Genomic DNA, 22,479 nt, shown 5'->3' on the forward strand with positions numbered 1-22,479 from the left:
CTTGTAAGCAAGTACTCTTATTTAACACTCAAAACACCAAAAGTAGAGGTTGGTACATACAAATTATACAAAGTTTTAATAGGAACTCCTCATTAACAGTCAACACCAATATGTGAAAGAATGAATGCACCAAGATATTTTTAATATTATTTGCTGATGTGCTATAAATAAATTGCGCTGATTGGATAAAAAGTTACTGATTTCAAATACAACAATAATTGTTTAAAAAAATCATTCTGAAATTATATTTCCCTTGCTTTTTTTTTTTGTTTCCACATTATAGTTTAGACCTACAGCTAGTATATCCTGAGTTATTAGTGATCTACCTTTTTTACCAAATGCTTCTGATCTTTTCTTTTTCCTTTTTTTTTTTTTTCATTCTCAAGAAAGCAAAAGGAAATCATTCAACAGGGGACTAGGAAAACATATATTTCAAAAATCAGTGACACTCAAGCATATTTTTTTAACCTGATCAAATTTGTTAGAAAAGTCAATGTAAGCTTATTTATAAAATAGAAATAATAATTTAAATAGATTTTGTAAAGAAAAGTTGGATTTTTTTTAATCCCTTTCACTTTCACCTTGATTTTCCTATTTGAGATCAGAGCTCAAATCATGTTTACTCTGCTAAGGGCTTAACTAAGTATAACAGTCCCTGTACCTAAGCTGATTTCTGTAAAACCCAGCCAATGTTCCACAGTGATACTAAAACTTTCAGTGAGTTTAGTGACCTGTCTTTTGATGTTGCCACAATGTTGTTGCTGAGTTCCTCTTTCCTCTTGTGTTTAATGCAGCCCAGGATTTTAACTTGGCGAGTTTCAGAGCTGTATTGAAAATTATGTCCATTATTTCACTCACTCACCCAAACCCATTTAATTTAAACAAGAAGGACCATCAAATATAGCAGTACTTTCATAAAATGGATCATTAAATACTATTAAATGATACTTTCTTTATCTCTCAGTTACTATATTCATTATCAAGTGATATTGATCTGTGACATTAGGGATTTGTGTCCAGTTGCAATTATGCTTGATTGTGCCTAATCAAGCTGTCTCAAATATAACTAGAAAACTTCAGATGCCCCATCTTCATGAAACCTTTGCCTTCTTTTGTAAGGAGAAACTGTATCACTCAAAATATTCACTCAAGAATAATTTGTATATGCATTATCAGTATTATGGCTCTTTGCTTACTCTTCAAGTATTCAAATGAAATAAAGTATGGAATACAAGTTATATGCAGTGATTTTAATTAATATAAAGCTGCTTTTTGTAAACAACAAGGTTGTGTAGGTTTCTAACTGCTGGCTAAGCCTGGATACTTGTTTCTCCTCTTGTGCTCTCCACAGAGGAAGAGCTGATATGACCCAAACAGTAACTGACTAAGAAATATCGCAAAGCTTCTCTCCAAAAAATAGCAAAGAAATACCAGAAATGACTGTAAACATCTTCACAAGCAGGAATGTATCTTACCCATAATTTTCTTGAAAATATCAAAATCTCTGTAATTCAAGCACTTTAACCGCTGTAACACCGGGTAAAACAGGTAACAAATGGTTATTTTTCCAGAAACTAACTTGCATGCAGTAAGATTTAAGGGAATAGCACTTCGCTTTGGAAATTAATCCCAGTATTTCATCTTATACCATTGCTTTTCTACTCACCACAATGAGTAATGTATAGACAAATGTATGCAGCAGCAGTCTGTGTCTCTCCTTCCTTACTTTGCCTTGCTGTTGCTCTCCTATTAGCTGTGGCTATGCAGTCCTCTAGACACAGTGTGACAGGAACTCTGTTACCTTGATAGTAGGTACAGATGCAGCTTTAGCACTTGCTGCCTGCCTCGCGTTTGTAACACCCTCGCTCCTTCCGGTCATTCGTTCCAGGGGAGGAATGACACCAGCATTTCTGAGCTGTTCTTGTGTTTTCTCCCAGAACACTCAGGGAAAGAAGACTTCGTGATCTCCATGCTAACTATCAGCCTGCCTGCTGCCAGTTCTCCCTACTTCTGCCAGTGATGACATTCAGCTTGCTCCTCCACACAGGATACAGCACTGATTCCTCATTATGTAAGGCAGTCTAGGTCAAGTGTAGGAGAGAGACTGCTGGCCTGAGCAAGCTAGTGGATTGTTCCCTCAGCTTCATGCTTCATGGGGTCTGGAAGCTGGATCCTGATCTTCGCTACATCTTCTCGGGTAAATGTTTTTGCATGATTTAAATGGTTACTGTGCTATTTTTCTATGCAGATAGCTGTCAGCCATGCTGTGAATTGCAGAGAGAATTTGCTAGGTGAAACCAGCTCTGTCAGCATGATTGAATTAACAGAGTAGTAGTTCTTCTAGGCATCTCAGCTTTAAGACACTTTACAAATAAATAAATCATAAAATGGATGCGTTTAACAAACATCTTTTCTAACCATACGGGGATTATTGTTAATTTGACTGATTAAGCAGTGAATGAAATCCATTTGCTTGAAGGTGGTGTGGGAAAGCATTATTGGATATAGCTATTAGCTCTGAGAGTTTTACTGCAGTTCCTGGCTGTTGCATTGTTTTAGCCTTGCAAATTACAAATATGCTTCTTTTATTAAACAAAACAAAATGGAAAAAAAAAATTGTATTTAATTTTCTTGCAGTCTTTGGTTATTTTCTGAAGTAGCAATTAAATCCAGGATGCTGTTTGCTATTTACTGCATAAATGCCTGCATCTATATGCTTCTGAAATATGTGAGGTGAATACTGCAGATAAAATTACATTTAGTGACTGCTCTGCAGAATGCCAGAACAGTACATGTTAGCTAGATTTATATTAGAGGGTAGCTTTTTTTCATGCACCATGTAGAATTCAAAGAAATTTTTTGTAATTACACCCTGCTGAAAATCAGTCTGTAACAAAGCATAGAACAGGTTTCTCCTTAAACGAATTATACATACTGAGTATTGTCAGGTGCTGGAACATCTGATTATACTGGAATGCAGCAGAAGAGGCCCTGGAAAGTAACAGCATAACACCGATACTGCAGTATCATGTAGGGAATTTCAACAAGGCTAGCTTGCTTGCTAGGGACAATTACTATATAATAAATTTGAAAATATTTTTAATGCATTTGAACGATTAATTAGAAAACTCGTGTTTATGTACAGTACCTTGGACAGCAACTTTTTTCTTCCGTGGTACTGTAGAGGCTACTTCATGGGAGTTAGCAATTTGTAAAAATTAAATAATACAAATTTAAGATACATTAGTGAATTCCAAAATATAATGGAATTTGTAGTAAAAATACCTGAGAGAAACTTTGGTCAGCATTGTATCAACGAATTATATTTAACAGCTTACTACCAAGATTTAGTTTAATGTATTAACTTAAAAATAGTGATGTTTGTATTGAATTATGTTAATGAGTGTCAAAACAGAAAATTAAAAATGCAAAATTATTGTCTATTGACAATATGGCACTTACAGAATTTTCATGTCTAATAGGTAACTGCTCACTCTAAGAATAAATACCAAGGTCCCTTTCTTAAATCAAAATAAGATTGAATGTTAATATAAGATTATGTATTAATATCAGATTAAAACTAATTCTGATGGGAAGAGTGGAAGTCCTTCAGATGTATTTTTCCCCCCCACTGGAAACTAGTGGTTCTTCACACTGTTCTAGAAATAACTGATAGAATTTAATTTCAACACTTGTTTGTAAGTGAGGTGAATTGTTTTATCATTTTCTTATAATCTTTAGAAGCTCTCTTTCTCTGGAAAAGAACTGCCAGGCAGTTAGTGGTCTCTTCATCATGGTCTTACCTTACCAGTTACTAAATTACTTTTTTTTTCTTTTTTTTTTTATGACAGTCATGTAGATCTATGCTGAGATTTAGTAGAAATACCAGGCTGGTGCCTTCATTAATTACATTGTGAAAGAAATTAGGTTCAAGAACATGTAACTCATTTTTAGTATCTTGAAAACACCTCTGTTGCAATGCAGTATATTACATTGTATAATATTTTATAGATACCTTTTTATATTTCAAAATGGAGAACTATGTCTTGAAAACAAACTCTTAAAATAATAGCATAGTATAGGAACTTAGAACAAAACTCCTAGGTACCACGCATTGTTGTAATGGTGTACTTCAGATTCTTTGTTTCTTGCTGCCTGAAATGTTCTAAAATAGTTATGCTATTATATGTGAGTACACTGTGTTCTGTCCCATTTCAAGTGTGGGTGCTTGAGGTATTTTCATACAGGCTTAAGGAGTATTAATAACCTATCTATTCAATTAGAAGGAAAAAAAAAAAGGCTTATTGTCTTTAAATGTATGGTGGTTTTCTGGAAGTGTTCTTTTTGGTTTTTGCATCATGGTTCATAGCAGGGCACACACAGTACTTCTTAGCATAGCAAGCTGCAGGTGCTTCAGTAGGATACAGTGTTAGAAAATGGTGTTTCATATGTGTATTTATATATCCTATATTCTGATATATCACTTTGGGTCTGAGAAATTGAATCCAAGCTGTAAGGTATGTTTTGAACACACTACAATGCAGGATATGGACCATTAGTGGTCAGTGCCTCCTCCTGGTATTTTCCTGTGGTTTACTAGAATTGTCCAATCCATGGCTACATCAGTAGCTTGCTTTCAATATTCTGTATATTCCCTCACATCACAATATGCAGCTTGAGTTTCTGACAAACTTTTCTCTTCACTTTTCCTCACAGTACTAGAGTTTTCTGTCCTGCAAGGAAGTTTCTGTGCTATCTTCATAGCCATGGAAATGTCACTAAAACAGAGGAGCGTGGAAACAATATGAAAGTGTGTGAATTAAATTATTTTAGAATAACGTGTTTAGCATAAACAATGGCGAGACCAGTTTTTGTAATCCATAACGTAAGCAAAGTATAGGAGTATGCATTAGACTATTAGTTTCTATAAAGATATTTGTATCTCAGATTTTATCTGCCCATTTTAATTGAGTAGTTGAGATATGTATTGTGATGACAATCATATGCTGTTAGTGCTAAATTGAAAAAGAAAGACTACAAACATCTGTGTTTTAGTTTATCTCATGTAACATCTAAATGTAACACTGTAATAGTATAATTCACAAGCTTTCCAGGTAAGTTTGGGCTCACAAATGCAGATCTTTCACTGTCCAGAACTGCCAACTATTATTTGCATCTAGTACACAAAAACATTCCAAATGTGACAAAAATCTATCGCTGTAGAAATGGGCTATATCTATTCTGAAGATACCCATTTAGAAGGTGGCAAATGTGTTCTGTTCCTTGTGCAAAAAGTTACTCTTCTTTTTATTCAGAGGTTTTCCTCATTTTTCATTGAAACTGGTGCAGTCTTCTGTGCTGTGTTGCTACAGTCCATGTCATTTTTCCAGGTCCTGGTTCTCCATGATGATGTTTTTCTATCCTTAACTGCTTGCATAGCTTTTCTGTGGCTGCAGTACAATTGGTTCACAAGTTTAGAAAGAGGAAAAAGCCCCCTGGATTATCATGTTCACCTGCTTGTCCATGGAGGATCTTGGATGGCTCATTCCTTACATATTAGATGAATTATTCCATTACCTGTTTTCTGCACCCGCTGCAATTCACGGAATTCATTCCTAGAACACTAGAAAGAGATACTGTAAGGAATCAAGGGAGATTTCTTAATGTTTTGATAAACAAAATGTACCTCACACACTGTCATTAAAAAATATATACATATATATTGCTCTTAACACTCTATTCATTGTGTATGTAGAACACACTCTTCTGCATTGTTGCTTGCATGCTTTACTGCCATGGCTGAACATCTAAGCTTCTAAGGTTAATTTTAAAGGTTTCTCTAGGTTGTACAGAACTATAATGTTTGCAGCACAAATGCTGAAACAGGATAGTGACAAAAAGAACTACGTTCTCTTTTTCTTCAGCTGGAGTTCATTATAGGTCCCTTTCAGAAAGGGAGCTGTGCTGCAGAGGATCGCCAGAGAAGGACTTCCAGATGAATCCTTTCATGTGCTGAAGAAAACTAGAATCTCCCAGTGCCTGGTGATCACTAAGGGTGGGCAGTTTGTGGCACTTGAGCCAAAAACTTACTGGGCTGTTCTTCACCAGTGTCTTAAACATTTGCACAGTATTCCTGAGGCAGAGTCAAGAGTAGGACTGGTGAAAATTTGTATGAGGGCAAGTGAACCACAAATCTCCATTAATGCAGAGTTGCCAGGTTTGCAGAATCTGAAATCTGCAAGATTGCAAGCCCAAGGCTTCAATGGAAGTTCGCCTGCTGTGCAGGGCATGGAGGTGCTCTCCTTTGGACCTGTTGGATGGATGCTTCAGCCAATGCCCATTAAGATGATTGCTCCTCGGGCACTCAGGATGGGAGAAGTTGTCACCATACCTGCAGAAAGAAGTGGTCAAAAATTTCCAGAGTAAATGCAATGAGTATCCTAGACTTGCTTGTTTTTGAAAATTATTTTACTAGCTATTAGCAGTGTCCTATTTGTTTAGAGACAGTAAAAAGGCAAGTTGGATTTTTGGGGGGAGAGGGAAGGAAGACCGTGTTTTATTTACTAACTTTCCATTTATCTTAGAGTTGGAGCAGCTGTGGTTGAGAAATCTATACCTTTTTTTGTTTTCTGCAATTGTGGTGCAATGTATAAGTTTAAAACATTAAAAATACAAGAATTCAAGGGATTTAGCTCTTTAGCGGTTGGAAGGAAGTTGCTATTGTGTTGATAAAGTCTTCTCTCTCAAATCCCTTGTCAGATGACAGTCTGGTTCAAGGAGCCACCAAAGGAGCTTGTTAAGATAACCACAAACCCTATCAATTTTCCTGACGCTGTAAGCTGGTGGAGCTGAACTTGAGCACCTGGTTATACCAGTGTGACCAGTGAAATCTGAGCCATGAGAAACGCTGCTTAAAAAAAAGCTTTCAGTATTCTGTTAATGATACTTGGAGATTTCTTAAAGTCAGTGGTCCTATTAAGCATCCTATGCTGAACCTCTACTGATGCTTAAAGAAGGACGTTTTAGGACTATTGAAAACTGTATGCTTTCATAATACATTAAAATTATGTATTTTAAGCTGGGGGGAAATTTCATGTGTTCAGTGTTATGTTCAGAACTAAAACTGCAGGCACCTGAGGTATCTCAAAGATTTTTACTACCCGGTGTTTATTGTTTAAGCTATCCAGATTCCTAGTTTATTGTTTTCTTTTGTGGTGTTTATTCATTTCAAAATTCAACATTTTAAAGGAGCTATGCCTGTAAAATGTCAAACATGCCCAGACTGTAGCAAAGACTGGAGGAACTCATATTAAAACTTCAAGCTGAGGAGTAAGTATTCTGCCTTTTAACCTAGTGATAAATCTGTATTTTTAAACACCAGACAATTCATCATTTCCAGAAACATCCTCCATGAACAGGAAGATTTCTGGGAATGATCAGTTGTATCATACTACATTCAGATACTATCAGCAGTAGTATCTGAACATTTGTTTAGTATTTAAAATTTTAAGGATGATTCTGAGTCAGGGGTGCTACTAGCACTACAAAGTAATTTGTCACCTGCAAATGCTCTTCATGACCTCGAAGAACTTTGCAATTGTGTGAAAAAAAGATAACTCAGCTTTTACAATTATACTTAAATAAGAATCAAACAGTTGAAGAGCACATTACCAGGTTTATAGATCTTTCTACCTCAAGGTCATAGAATTGAACTGCATTTGAGTAGTGGGGACCTACCTGAGCTATTTAGCAGCCTACCAGTAGCGCCAGCAGAAAAGCTAAATTCAAAACTGGTGATCATGGCGGCAGTGAAACATGAAAGCATGTAAGTCTTTCTAAACCAGTGCTCAGGCACATTCAAAGGAGACAGTTGCATGGTTGTATCCAGCCTGGTCTTGCCCTTTGTATGTCAGCATTTGAGTATTAGTATTTGGATATATTATGGTGTGTTTTAACTAAATATTTAGTGTCATAAGGTTGATTGCTGTGTTCTTTTAATTACTGTAATATTTGCAGAGAAAATATTTAAAAACTTATGACATTAGATTTCATTGTTAGAACAATTGTTCATAACGTTCTGTATTGATAAATGCTTGAAAATTAGGTATTGTACTGAGAGATTCCAAGTGCTTGTTGTGAAGGGCCAAGCACGTCAGGCTACCACTGGGAGGTGAAGAAATTCAGCCTCACATAGCTTGGATTCAAGCAAAATTTAAGCAGTCAGGACCTTATGATGTAAAAATATTGAAAAAGAACATATCAGAACAATACTGGAATTTACTCTAGGGGATCAAATTCATTATAGCTGCCTGGGGTCACTGAATCACAAGTTAATGTGTTAAGTATCTGTTATATCATAGATGACAGCCTTATTGCATACAGGTATTAATTAGGTTTATTTTCTTCTGTCTTTACATGCCAAAATTGTATTACACAATCAAAGAAATGCAGTATTATTTTTGGCCCTTCTGTGCACCTCTCACCTTCCTAGTCACTGCCCCCTTCTTTTGCTACCATACTGCACCCACCCCCTCCAGCATGGCTGAAACTAGGGTTCTCAAAAGTGTTTGCTGATGGCCATCCCAGTTCTACTTTCTTTTTCTTTTTTTTTGTCAAGAAAGCAAAATGAGAACTATATAATGCTGTCTGATTTAACTCAAACTGAGGCTGATCCAATGCAGCTGGAGTTTGTTGTATTAGCAGTTGCTGTTACTTAGCAGTCTGAATTTTAAAAAGGAGCATTTTTTGTCTAGGTTCCAGATTTGGCTGCACAGCTGTCATCTGAATACACGGGAAGGTATAGATCTGACATGGCAGTCGTGTACCAGTCTGTGTGATTGGCAATGCAGCCTGTAATAGATGGACACGACATATGACTCTGGCACACGAACCTTTTTTTTTTTTTTCCCCTCCCCCCTTTATTGAACCCATGACTGGAGATGTTGAATCTACCACCACTACTCCGTGGGGAGGTGTAAAACGAGACAGAGGACAGGTAGCATTTAGTTGTGGCATGCCAGGGGCTGACCTGGAAAGGTTTCTAGTGCTTTCATAATGGACCACCCTTACCCAAACTATTTCCTTCTCATGTTTCAGAGTCGAGTAATTAACGGGGGATGAAAATTAATGAAAACTTTTACTCGTTTAACACTGGATAAAGAAATCTACTTCTCAGCGCAACCCCTGCCCATTGTTCCTTGCTGAAGGAACACGGGGCTGTAGATTTTCAGACTCCTTTAAGTCAGAAAATCTTTTACAAAGCAATCTTTTACAGCTGGTTCATTTCTTTTGCCGGTAGATGGGGCTGTCCTTTAAGGTGATGGCTCAGTATCTTTTTTTTCCCCCCCTTTTTTTCTTTCTTCACCCTCCTCTGTCTCTCTTCCTCCTCCTCCCATCCCCCTCTTTTTTCTCCCCCCCCCCCCCCCGCTATTTGCTGATTTGTATTAGGTACCGTAGAGTGAGCCTCAGAACAGGAAGCCGAGAATGAAGCAGGGAGGATACTGCAGAGGTCGGTTGGTTCCCCCCCCCCTTCCCAATGAGAATGCAGCAATTTATAAATACTTGGTAATCTTTTGGAACCGGGAATCTGAACAAGTTTATTAGCGAGCATTTCAAGCATTTCATCATCACTGTCTCTTGGGATTTGGTTGTTGGTTTTTTTCTTCATAATACATTTGAAATTCATGTTTTACCAGGTAAGCCAGCAAGATGTTAAATCCTAGACCTTAGTTCATTTATGTTAGCTGTCCGCATGGGGTCCCCCCCCCTTTTTTTTTATCATTTCTGAATGCTTGCTTTGTAGTTATTGTTAAGCATATAATGAAGGAGAAAATCCAATTCTGGTGTTTTTAAAAATGTTTCAAAAGCCACAGTCAGATCTTTTTGACAGCACAGCATTTTGTTACAAGATGGATTTCACTGGCCTTATATTTTTGGGTGTTTGCCAATTTTTTTTGGGGGGGTGTTTAAATTATTATTCAAGATTTTTCCCCTGAACTGTTTAGAAGTTAACAGAGGTCATGTTGTTCCTTCACACGGAAAACATATTAAGGGCTGAAGCAAGCAATGGTGTAGCCAAAATCCTGGCATTGCAGGAGTGTACAGTTTTCCTTCCCATAGAGAAGCTCTGCTTTAAGGCTGAATGCTTCACACAAATGTTTGAGGTTTACCGAAGGAGGAAAGGGCTCCCTCCTCTTTTTTCTCTCTCTATCTCCCCCTGCCCTTAGTCTTTCTGATCAGGTACACTGCTAGAAGCCTTTGCTTTCGTTTACATACTGATCAGGACTGGTTGTAATGCTGTAGATGTAACTCGGTTCATAATCTGAACCGTCTTGCTTTTTCAAACAGCACAAGAAATTTGCCAGGTGGACATCAAGCTCTTTCAGCGTCTTTTCTAAAATGGATGTCTTCTCTGCTGCTTGTCTGAGGTATGTGCTTAAAAGACTCCCACTGAACTAATTTATCTGGGATTGGGCTGTCTGTTCAACCCGCCCGTGCCCTTCATCCCCACTTTGAAAAAGTTGTTGTTGCTCATTCTGCAGTATTTGAAAATGGATTGGTGTTTTCTATCCCTGTTGAAAACCTGTTCAATTGTACTTATTCTAGAAATACTTATTTTGTAGCTATGGTGTCAAACTCCTGAGCTATATTGGCTGATGTTAGTGTTGCATTCTTGAAGTGCACCTACTTTTTTGTTGTGTTTTTCAGGCTTGACCGGTGTGTTAATATAAAGTACAAAGGAAAAAAGACTGTGCTAAAAATTACTCTGAGAATCTAATGTGAAACAATAACAGGATGATTGCTGTCAAGACTGACACCCTGTTAGTTTATTCTGTTGAGCCTGTTTTGTGTGATCTTGAATATTTGCTGAAGTATTTAGACACAAGAAAGCAAGTTAGAGACAGGCAGCCTTAAACTGACTGTCCTCAGCTTGCCAGGTAGTCACAGAAAGTTTTCCTTATTTAAAAGAAAGTATCAATAATGGGGGGGGGAAGTAAGAGCTCTAGCCTGCCTCAAGGGATGTCAAGTTTTTATTGCATAAGGCATAGTATAATCAGTACAATTATAGGGAAATTCTAGGAAAGCAACAGCAATTTGCACAGTATCTTGTACCAGAAATAAATAATCTTAAAAGTCTGACTATAATGACTTACAGGAAAATTATATAGATGAATGTATATCATGGAGTCCTATATCCTATCAGGTGTTTGAAACAATACTTTACATTGGGGCAAGGGTACTTTATTATTGATCACTGAAATCTACATTGAAATTGTCATATTATAACCTAAACTTGCTTTGACATTTCAGAAGTTGTAAATGTCGACAACTGAGATAGTTGGGAAGCTAAAATAAATGACGGATTATTTCATTTTTAAAATGAAGGTGGCCTAGAACTAGAAAACCTTTAGAATGTCTATGAATATGACTCTTCTCTTCAATGTACTATCCCAATGCCAAGCACTTTAAAGGACAGCTGACTGTTGACTTTTAAGGATGGCATCACTGCTGCTATCCATATTACACCATATCCTTCCAACATGTGAATTCTACTGTACGAGTTTTGTACATTAATGACAGAAGCAGATATAGGGGACAAACCCAAAAAGTTTAGCATTGGATTTTGTCCCTTAAATGGTACTTTGCTGATCCTTCTCTATCGTTTTTGACTACTTTAAATTGAAGAGCTGAGATTAAAGAAGTGTGAAGGTTTTCCTGCTCTTGGTTATGAGAAATATTCTGGCAGTAATCAGGAGAAGTGGGTACTTCTTTGCAAATTTCTTTCCAAAAGGGGCAGAAAGCTTGCTCTGACTTGTGTGTGTGTGTTTAGAACTGTGGTGCTCTTCGGGATGAATGTCTTTTCTTTCGTTTTATTAATTTTCTGAACTTCAGTACCAACTCACCTGTGGGAAAACATGTTGGGTCTTTTGGGCTGAACATCGTGAAGAGATTTGTTGATTCTCTTCCAATAGCAGGAACATATTCTACCTTCTTTGTTTCCATTGAAGACAGCTGATATATGTAGGAGGCAGTGGGATTCCACAAGAGTAAGAGACCTGTATTTGACCTGTAAACTTTCTATTGATGCCAAAACGAATGCAGCAGAAGACAAACTAAATTAAAAATTGAACAATATATATTCACACTTGTAAACTGAGGAAAAAAAAAGTTATGCTGTCAGTAAGACATACTAGATAAGGAATACCATTAGGCTTTTTTAGCATAATGTTTTAGAGCACTTAAGAGATCACATTGCTCAAAGAGAAAAAAAATCATAAAGCTGAAATATTCTAAAATGGAAAAAAAAAAGGAATCTTGGAGTAAATTTTAACTATTAAAAGCTACAACTGATGTTTCTGACTGAGCCTAATATTATAGGGAGATGGGTAGTATCATGCAAGTTCTCCAAATGTTTTTCCCAAAGCTCAGTAGTTCTGGCACATGTTACTTCCATTTTTCTAGTTGTAGCTTTATTCTTTGTAGATTCCTATCCATGAAAACATGGATAGGAAAACATAGAAAAGTTGGATGGAAACAACTGAAAGTTTGGTATGGGTGAAGTAATTAGTTAAATGACAAATGTAGACTTGGAAATCATCGCCCTTTCCATAGTGGGGTTAGTCCAATTTCTGTAAAATGTAGTGATCTCTTTTTATTCAGTATTAGTAATATTTATTTAAAGAATCACTGTGATGTCTTACTGAATACATGGGTGTTCAGTGTTTTCAGGCCTCCTGTCTTCTACTGATTATTGTGTCATCAATTCCGTCTCTTCCATTTCCACCACTGTGTGTGGTTCCAGGCCCCCTTTCACATTCTTCTAATGTGCTATTTAGCTCTGACAAAAATAATTGATTTTATTTTGCACTTATTACCAAAATACTGTGTAGCACCCTTCCCTGTCATATTAAATATCTCTTGAAAAAACACATTTCTGACTCAGCCACCATTCTATTTATTGTTTGCATTTATCAGCCCCAGAAGCACTCTCTCTCCTTCCTCGTTTTGCTGGGAAATTCTCATTACGTTGCTTTTTCTGAATGCAAGTTTCCATCGCTTTCTGTCTCAGCAGTATCCAATGCATCTCTGACCATCTTTCCAGTGCTCTATTTTAAAGTGTTTCCATCCTTCTTTTTATTAATCTCCTCTTTTTTCACAAGTCTCTGAGAAAAAAAGGACATAACCCCTCTATTTTTGGTCTCAGAAACATCCAGCTCAGTTTGTGCTTTCAAGCTTTATCCCATCTCATGCCTTCTATCTTGGTAATTTATTTCAGTACCTTGTAAACATGCAGATCAATCTTCTTCATCTTTCTCCTACTCCTTAAACAGATTCTCTGATTTGCTTCCAGCATTGGCTTTTTTAAATTACTTCGTAATACATTTGAAAGCACTGGAGATCATCTTCCTGGTAAAACAAAACAAAACGAAACAAAAACCCAAATCCTGTCAAGGTCAGAAAGAAAAATTTAGGAATAAATGTAGAGGCTTGAGAGATTCAAATAGGCTTTATTTAATAGTGGTAGTGGTCAAAGATGACAAAACTAAGAAGCAACTACAGTACTTTTTAACTGAAGTAATGTATGTGAAGGAAGCTTTCAAATGCTTGGTTATTTAAATGCATTTTAAGCCAATGACTTGACTGTGTTCCAGATGTATTTGCCTGCAATGCTTCCATCCTCTCATCCGTCCCTGGACTCCATTTTCTACTTACTCTTTAATGGTGTTTCCTTCAGAGTGAGATCATTCATTTTCTTTAATGATTTAAAGTGTCTAACCATTTTGTTTCAAATTATTGTCCAATTTATTTGCCAAAAGGAAATCGTGACTGAGATATTTCTGAGGAAGATGATAGGTGCTCCTCCTAGGAGTGTCTCAGGAGAGCTTTTTCAGTAGCTTTGCAGGATTCCTGGAGCAGGTCTAGAGATGAAAACAGAAGGGAAGAGGCTGGCGGATCATTAGAAGCTGAATACTGAAGATGAATTCTGTTCTTTACATCCATAGTGGGTGGGACAGGAAGTGAAGACTGAAAAAATGGGCTTATCCAGATGAGATATGGGGAGAAACTTTCTAATAGAGAGGACAGTGAAAAGCTGCAATAGAGTGTCAGGGGAAGCTGTGAAATTTGTCATGAAGGTCTGTAGAAAGAGGTTAGATGAAACATCTGTTGGGAAATAGGTATAGCGACCTTGCCTTGGGCAGGGAGACGAACTAGGTGGCCTCTGATCATTGTTTCCAACCCGATTTTTCTGAGTCTACAAAAAGAAGTAGATATCTGAGATACAACAGACTTAAAGAAAAATATATCATAAACTATATAGAGTTCAAAATAGACCTCCTAAAATCTACCTCCATTAGGATTTTCTTAAAGTATATAAGCAGCCCCTCAAAACATTTATTCTATGGTTTATTCTAAGTATGTCTTGATAAATATACACTCTGCAACACTTCAAATATATCTAGAACAAACAGAAAATACGTTCTTATTTAATTTCTTAGTGTTTCTCTTAGATTAAATAGGCTTTACTGGTTAACCATAGCGAGTATGTAAATAAAAGGGGTAGGAAAAGGATATTTGGCAAATCTGATTGATTTTTGCTTATTGTCAGGAGAATACTATACATTTAATTAAAAAGACTTGTAAAATTGATAGTTTATCTTCAGCAGAGAGAACTAGGACACTTTAAAGCTGATTAAATAAAATGACTGTACCAGAGCCAATTCAATATTTTATATTTTATGTTAATGTTCAGAATTTTTCACAGCTGAGAAACCCAATCTGATACATTTATTTTCTGAAATGAAAGCCTAAATAATGGCAAATATATCACCTGAAATGTGCAGGGATGGATAGAGACAGAGAACTTTTCAGAGCTCCATACTGGCTGCATTAACAATGCTTAATTGAAAAAGGAGTTATCCAACAATATTTTTCGATTTTTTTTCTTAAACATTAACTATGTGATCCAAATGTTATCTAGAAACCTCATATCTGAGTATTTTTGCCTTCAGCTCAACTTATTTTCTCTTTACACACACACTGGGGGAGATAGACCAGAAAGGATGACCCTTTACTGTTTTCAGGACTTCGTATTGTCTCAAAATAAAATTTGTTACAAATCTACTACTCTGAATTAATAAAATATTATATCTGAAACAAAGATTTGCCCACTGTTGTGGTTTAACCCCAGCTGGCAACTAAGCCCCACCCAGCCACTCGCTCACTCCCCCTGCGGTGGGATGGGGGAGAGAATCAGAAGAGTAAAAGTGAGAAAAGTAATGGGTTGAGATAAAGACAGTTTAATAGGTAAAGCAAAAGCCGCGCACGCAAGCAAAGCAAAACAAGGAATTCATTCACTCCTTCCCATCGGCAGGCAGGTGTTCAGCCATCTCCAGGAAAGCAGGGCTCCATCACGCGTAATGGTTGCTTGGGAAGACACAACACCATCGCTCCAAACGTCCCCCCCTTCCTTCTTCTTCCCTCAGTTTTATATGCTGAGCATGACGTCATATGGTGTGGAATATCCCTTTGGTCAGCTGGGGTCAGCTGTCCCAGCTGTGTCCCCTCCCAGCTTCTTGTGCCCCCCCGGCCTACTCACTGGTGGGGTGGGGTGAGAAGCAGAAAAGGCCTTGACTCTGTAAGCGCTGCTCAGTGATAATGAAAACATCCCTGTATTATCAACGCTGTATTCAGCACAGATCCAAAACATAGTCCCGTACTAGCTACTATGAAGACAATTAACTCTATCCCAGCCAAAAGCAGCACACACTCCAAGAAAAATGATCCACACATTACAATAAAATTTTTCTTAGTCATTTTAGCTCCATCAATGCCAAGAGTTGAAAGAGATACCCTGTGTCTGCAAAGGGTCTTGTCCTTAAAAACCTGGTGGCTGTATGCACCCTGTCAACAGCGTATGCCTTCTGATGTGAGCTAACTCTTGAGTCATGTCCCCAGACTCCTTGGGAAACTAACAACTAAAACAAGTGAAAATTGTACCAGGGTCAGGTCTTTTTAACAAGAGAGGTGATTGTGTCCCCGGATCCAGGAGTATTTCTTACCATTGATTAATGCATTGGCTTCTAAGCTTCAGAGCAAACAAAATAAATAATGTTCATATAAATACATATAATTAAATATGTATATATTTACTTAGAGGTAATAACATTTTATTGTGCAGATTTTTTTTAGAGTATGGCTTTAGAATAAGCTAAATATATTCACAAACTGAAATAACATATTAATCTAGTAAATATAAAATATTTTAACTTCTGAATTAACAATTGCAAAAGAAACAGTGCAATATTGTCTTGAGTGTCCTTTAGGAACAGTTTATAGTTGGAAAGAAATAAATTTGAAATGTATAGCTTCTTTTTCTTCCATGAAAGTCAGTGTTATAGGGGACATATCTTCAGATAGATTGTTTAACTTTAATACTAATTAAAAAATTTAAATTGTAGTGTTGAAGATTGTTAATCAATACTTACAAGAAATGCAAGAGCAATTTAGAAAGTATCTTGCTAAATCAGATGCCAAACTGGACTTAATTCAAACTAAAACTTGTTTTATTTCTTTTTAATAATGCTGAATACTTACATGAAAACATGTGTACATGAATCATTAAAAATACATTCCTATTTAATGGCAAACTAAATGGATTTTGTTTAAGAAGTAATGGGTAAGACATATAGGGTCTGAGAAAAGGAAGATATATTAAATATACTTAAAATCTGCTGCAAAATAGTATACTTTACTCCACAGCACTCTTCTCTGGGACCAGGGAGCTTTGTAAAACTGTATTTACTGACGCACCTAGATGAGGAAGGCTTGCCAGATGTCATTTCAGGATGTTTCTCTCTGTTTTGCTGTCTGCTTTTTGATGGGCAAATATAAAACTACCTGTAACATTTTATAGAAGCAGAATTTACACCCTAAAATGGCCTAGAAATGTGTGAGAAAATTTTGCAAAATATTTTTATTCTAATACAAAAGCTATCTCCAAAGGTACCTTTCCACCTCAGCCGGCCTGAAAGTCTGTGATTCTGCAATACAAAACCACCTCCTGGGAGTACAGGGTGGAGGATGCCAGTAGCCTAGTCATCTGTAATAAGGAGCAAGTATGCACCAAAGTACTAAAATGAGCATATAAATAGAAATATAGCTAGAAATATAAATTATATATATAATACATATTAAATATATAAAATTATAAAACATTTCTATAAATAGAAATGTAAATAGACAATTTGGAAATGCTAATGTAGACACAGTCTTGCATCACCAGGTATGAGGACTGTACCTGCTCTGAAGTGAAAACATTGCCATATTTCATTAGTGGGACATATAGTAGACAAAAGTTTACAGCTTTATTAATATACATGTGCAATGAGATTAGAAAAAAAACTTAATTACTTTGAGTACCTTTGAAGTAGAATTCCAGTTGCAGATTACTTTTATTCAAATAGTATTTTTAGGTTTTTATTTTGGAATTATTTTTTGAAAATGTTTTTTTGCAACACTAGTAGCAATGGTGCTACCATTTTGTTTTGCACACAATCCAACCTAGAAAGAACCATTGCCTCCTTCGGTTTGCTAATAATGACCTTTGCTTAGGTTATCACTACAACAAGCTGAAAATGACCAACAGCTTAGAAGGGCATACACATTTTGTTGTTGTTGGTTTTTTTTAAAATCGATAATTGTTATATGTAATGCCAATCCCAAGGATTCTTACAGTTTATGGGAGTTCTAGGGCTGCAGCCTGGTAAAAAATTTCTCATATCTTTTAGACAGTATGTCTGGTAGTTTTGACTCTAGGTTATATGCTGCCTAGCTGCTGCACAGGCTGGCTGTGAGTCTGTCACTTGTGGGCATTGACCTCAGACTTGCCCTCTGCTTTCCTCTCAACAGGTTTCTATACATCTGCAAAGTCTAAGTTGAGATTAATCCTGAACCAGCACTAAATAATATTTAATGGCTCCACTGGGAGAAACAAAAACGCATATGGCTCAAGAGTAGAGAATGATAAATGATGAGACATGCTAACAAGAGAAAGCAAAGTAGCTGATACAGTACCCCCTCTCTTATGTCTGCATGCCTAATTCTTAGACGATAGCTAGCGTTGAGTTTCTTGGGGGGAAAAAAATGAAAAAAAAAAAAAAAGCTGGGGAAATATGAATCAATTAATTTAAAAAAATGCAGGGGAGTAGTAAACATTCAATTTTATTTTTAAAAGCTATTTCTGTTATGAAACAGATCTGTCTTCAATACATTGAGTACTGTTTAACTGTCTAATAGTAATAACTGTTTTATTCAAAATTTTCTCTCCCTTTTTCTTTGAGCTCTTTGTGCGTAGTATTTCTATACTGGGTGTCTCAGCAGTGACATTTATTTCTCAGGGTTATGTGCTTTGTAGGATTCTGAAACGCAGGAAACTGGTTGGTTTTGGCAATAGTTTTTTTTTCTCCTGTGATTAAAGTAAGATTGACTATGATATAAGGCTGAAATTTCATAAGATAGGTCTAAGCTTATGTATTTAAGTCTATGTTTAGGTGCTTAGGCAAAAAATACATCTAAAAACAGAGTGATAAGAATTTCATATTGACTTTTGTGTGAATTCTTGATTGCTTAGCACTTTGGAAAAGGATAGGTTATGCCTTTAGCTGTCTGTTCAGATAAATTCCAGATATGAAATATGAGCCTTTTGCTCTCTTTTATGCGAGAAAAGATTGTGAAGATGGCTAAATAATGGCTGTGGGTAGTGAAACTGTGATTAGCATTATTCTGAAGTCCACAGAGTAAGCAATTTTCCCTTCTCCTTAGAAGTCTGCAGGTCTGTTTTTCTCTGTGTAATGCTTCTAATTCAGGTGGCTTTCCTGAAGCAGTAATTATTAACTGCTTTGAGGGATTAAAACAAGAAAGTTGTTTTTTTTTTTTTTTTAGACATTGATGTGTTATCTCAGTTAAAACACTGTATTACAGTGTTATAGGGCATGTTTTTACTTCTGGAAGTTTCAGGAACTTTGTTCTTAAAAGCCTCCTGCTTTCTGGCTCTGTCAGGCTCTAGTTCTGAATGCATTCCTTTATATTACTCCTCTAAAGTACACAATTTTGGACTTTAACACCTCTTAAATTCCAGATTCTTACCCCCAAATTGTTCTATATTGGTTTGTGTCCAACATTACCTGTTGCCTTGCATACATATGGATATTTTTGTATGCCTATAATAGGTAGGCGTTCATATATGGAATCTAGGACCCCAATCTGTATGTGCTATTCAAACACAGAGAGAAAGGGAATCACTGCCCCAACCAGCATACAATCTAAGTATAAAGAAAAATGCTCAGATGGCACAGAGAGAAAGAAGACCTTTAAGGTGAAGGAGTAGTTTTGGTGGCTGAGCAGCCAAACCACAGAAGAGTTTTGCAAGGTATGTTGAAAAAGAAGAGGTTAAAAGGAGGATAATGAGGGAGCTTTGCAGATATTTGTGTCTCCTAAATGTGACTGGAAATCTTCGAAAGCACAATGTTGATGTAAATTGAAAATTTCAACAATGGAGTTAACATCTAAAAAACAGAGTTTGAGATAATGAAGAAAGGCTGCAAAGACCCTCTGAGAGGAAACCAGTCATCTATTTTCTGAGAACTTATACAGCAGGATAACATAGCCTAAGCAACTAGTTAGAAAATCACCCTGGATATGGGCATGTTTTGTTTGAGGCCAAAGAAACTTGCTTGTTTCTTTGTAAGCATGATGGAAAACAGAGACTGTTTGACAGTATTAACCTTGTGGATAGCTAAGAAAGACTGCATCTTAGATATGTATGGGGAGGGGGGAAAGTACAGTAAGATTTAGACATAGTCTTACTCCAAAACTTAGATGAGGACATTTGACACATGTAAGAGTCTGGTTTCCCATCACTGCTAGTAGCACAGACACCACTAACCTCAGCAGCCCTTAGGCTTGGTTGCTAGCCTTTCATGTGCCAACCTCCTGTGGGATGAGCCACTCCACCTAGAAATTGAAAACACTTACACCAGCAATGGCAGTGGAAGGAAGTCTGAAATAATTAAAACTTGGGTCAATTGGACTGCATATAGGATAAATAGGATGTTTCTGAAGGGAGCCTGGAGACCAAAATAGCTACAGCCATCCATTCTGCCTGCTTTCAGCAGGGCCCATGTGGTTTGGAGAGCTCTGATGCTATTCTGAAAAGGTAATCTTCAAAGGCGTGTAAACCCATTTACCTGCAGTGTGAACACATCTTGGCTGTCTGCTGTTTGGGGCACAAGAACAAAAAATTAACTCAAGAGAGACATCTTCCTAGAAAAGCTCAGATATCTGCTGCTGCAAACAGGGAGATTTGCAAGCAACCTGCCTCCCAAATCCAGAAGGACTTCCTATAAAAGGCAATATGGACAGGTTCATACTGCCTCAGGAGCAGCTTGTGACAGAACACAGTTTTGGCTGCACACTGTCAAATATAGTACAGATGTAGCCTGAGAAAAATAAGTAGTAAAATTAAACAGAATCTTAAAATTTCATATTGCTGCTGATAAATCTGTGTGTTCATATTTTAAAACAGGCATCTTGAGATTTGATACTGTAACATATTGCACATTTTCACTGAGGTCCTTTCTTAGGGGACATAGTCACTAAGGGTACAGGCTGTGTAAGGTACTTATTCACAGTCTTATGCTTTGGCCATCTGTTATGTATCAGATCATTGTGTCCTCACTGAAAAAAATGCCTCTTGCTCTACACTCTCATCTGTCTTTAACTGTCTTTTACAGTGGTAACAGTTTTGATCTTGACCTTTTTTTGGTTTTGGAATATTTTGGATACAGTCACCTCTCCTCACTTGCTGGCTTGCTCCAAGCTTCTGCAGTCAACCTGTAGTTCACCCAAGAACTCCCTCATCACCCAGCCCAGCCTAACTTCACAAACACATACCTGAAAACCCAGCCCCGATCCTATCGAGCCCAAAACACTCCCCACCTAGCACTCAGCTTCCAGCAAGCCCGGCTGCTGGGAAGGCTGGAGCGGACATGTACAGAGGGTGCACACTTGCATCTCACTCACTAGGACCCGTTTACTTAAGGACAATGTTAAGTTCAAGTCCCCCATGGGCTTGCTGGAAAGGTGAAAAGATTTCATGGAGAAAAAAAGTTTGAGCAAGAAAAGTAAGAAGAGAGGAAGGGAGAGCAAAAATTTTGATGAAATTTTCATACCTTTTTTTATGACTTTCTCCAGGCTAAATCCCTGCCCCCATCCTCAACCTTTCCCACTTTGAGAATCACTGTTTTATAGCAATTATTTCCAATGACATTATATGTTCTATGACGTTACATGTCATAATGTAAAAAGCATTTTACCGTCCCACAACTTACAGTATGAGAAATAATTTGCACTATAAGTGACAAAAGAGGACCTCCATCATAATGAATTTATAAACATGCTACAAAAATTTTAATAAGTAATTATTGAATGATGGATGATATATGTATATTTACATAATTTGCAATTGTACTTTTAGTAATTTATTAATACAAATATCTCTCACTCATATTTCTTTTTTATGCATTAGTCCTACAGCACTGAAATATCAAAATATGTTCAGAAAAAGAAACTGCATCTTTTTAGCACATATGAAAGCTGGTAAAATCTCAGTATGTAAAAGAAAACTAAAGGGAAGTATTCCTCCAAGTTATTGTGCCTCTACTTTAAGGTAAGACAAAAGAGTTTGAGTTGAAATTACATTTTTACCTAGCACAAATCAGAATTCTTCTTCAGGATATAAATCAAATATATCAATTAGGTAATAAAACTTACCTGCATGAATGAAGTCAATAGCATGTTTTGAGAACAGCTTCAATAGGATCAAGAGTTCATCTGTTACATCACAAACATACATCCTGATGCAATTTTAAATCATAGAGAAACCCGAGAATTTTAAGCGTAATAAATATGGAAAACTGGATAAACCGGCATAACAAACCAACTCCTACTCAAAATTGCTAAGCCCTGAAAATTCTTCTGTATCTATACTTTTCATAGGCTTTTTCCTCAAAAACAAATTAAGTTTTGTTTGATGTCATTTCCACTTACGAATATTAAGTCCCCAATTTGTCCTTGCCTCATAGTCAATGTAACACGCTCATTTCTAAGCTTAAACGTGCATGTTTCCCTCAGACTTAAATGTCCTTCAATTCCTTAGAGCCATGACCTACACATTGCATTGATCTCTTCTCTGACAATGTTCATTGTTCACATACTAAAGACTTGCTTTTCATAACTGGATATTATTGTCTTTATGTAATGCACTTATTTCCATTGTTGTGCCCTGTCTCAAGCGCATTGACAAACGGTTTTAAAAAAATGAAGTTTCCTACTTTGGCTTCTCACTGTAAGCTTGTTTATACAAATGCATCTAGGTTGTATATATGACGCCTGCAGAAACATTACTCAGCTCTCAAAGTC

At 36.7% G+C, this 22,479-nt stretch overlaps 1 protein-coding gene and 1 long non-coding RNA gene across 11 annotated transcripts in view; one reads left to right on the forward strand and one right to left on the reverse strand.

Annotated features, from left to right (window-relative positions):
• The window catches only part of LOC143162395 (uncharacterized), a 67,528-nt gene extending 65,620 nt beyond the window's left edge, over positions 1-1,908 (reverse strand). For both annotated transcript variants that reach the window (XR_012995695.1, XR_012995694.1), the window contains exon 1: positions 1,667-1,908. This is a non-coding gene — a long non-coding RNA (uncharacterized LOC143162395). The remainder of the gene's footprint in view (positions 1-1,666) is intronic.
• Positions 1,909-1,919: 11 nt separating this feature from the next.
• LOC143162392 (sodium channel protein type 1 subunit alpha) overlaps positions 1,920-22,479 on the forward strand; it is a 105,198-nt gene continuing 84,638 nt past the window's right edge. For 6 of the 9 annotated variants that reach the window (XM_076342698.1, XM_076342701.1, XM_076342700.1 and 3 more), the window contains exon 1: positions 1,920-2,197. The gene's annotated coding sequence lies outside the window, so the exon portion shown is untranslated. Of the gene's footprint in view, positions 2,198-9,447; positions 9,509-10,347; positions 10,428-21,709; positions 21,728-22,479 lie in introns of those variants that run through there. The other 3 variants (XM_076342696.1, XM_076342694.1, XM_076342697.1) reach the window with 3 other exon arrangements.

This window comes from Aptenodytes patagonicus, chromosome 6, assembly GCF_965638725.1.
Source record: "Aptenodytes patagonicus chromosome 6, bAptPat1.pri.cur, whole genome shotgun sequence".
In the NCBI taxonomy this organism is placed as follows: Eukaryota; Metazoa; Chordata; class Aves; order Sphenisciformes; family Spheniscidae; genus Aptenodytes; species Aptenodytes patagonicus.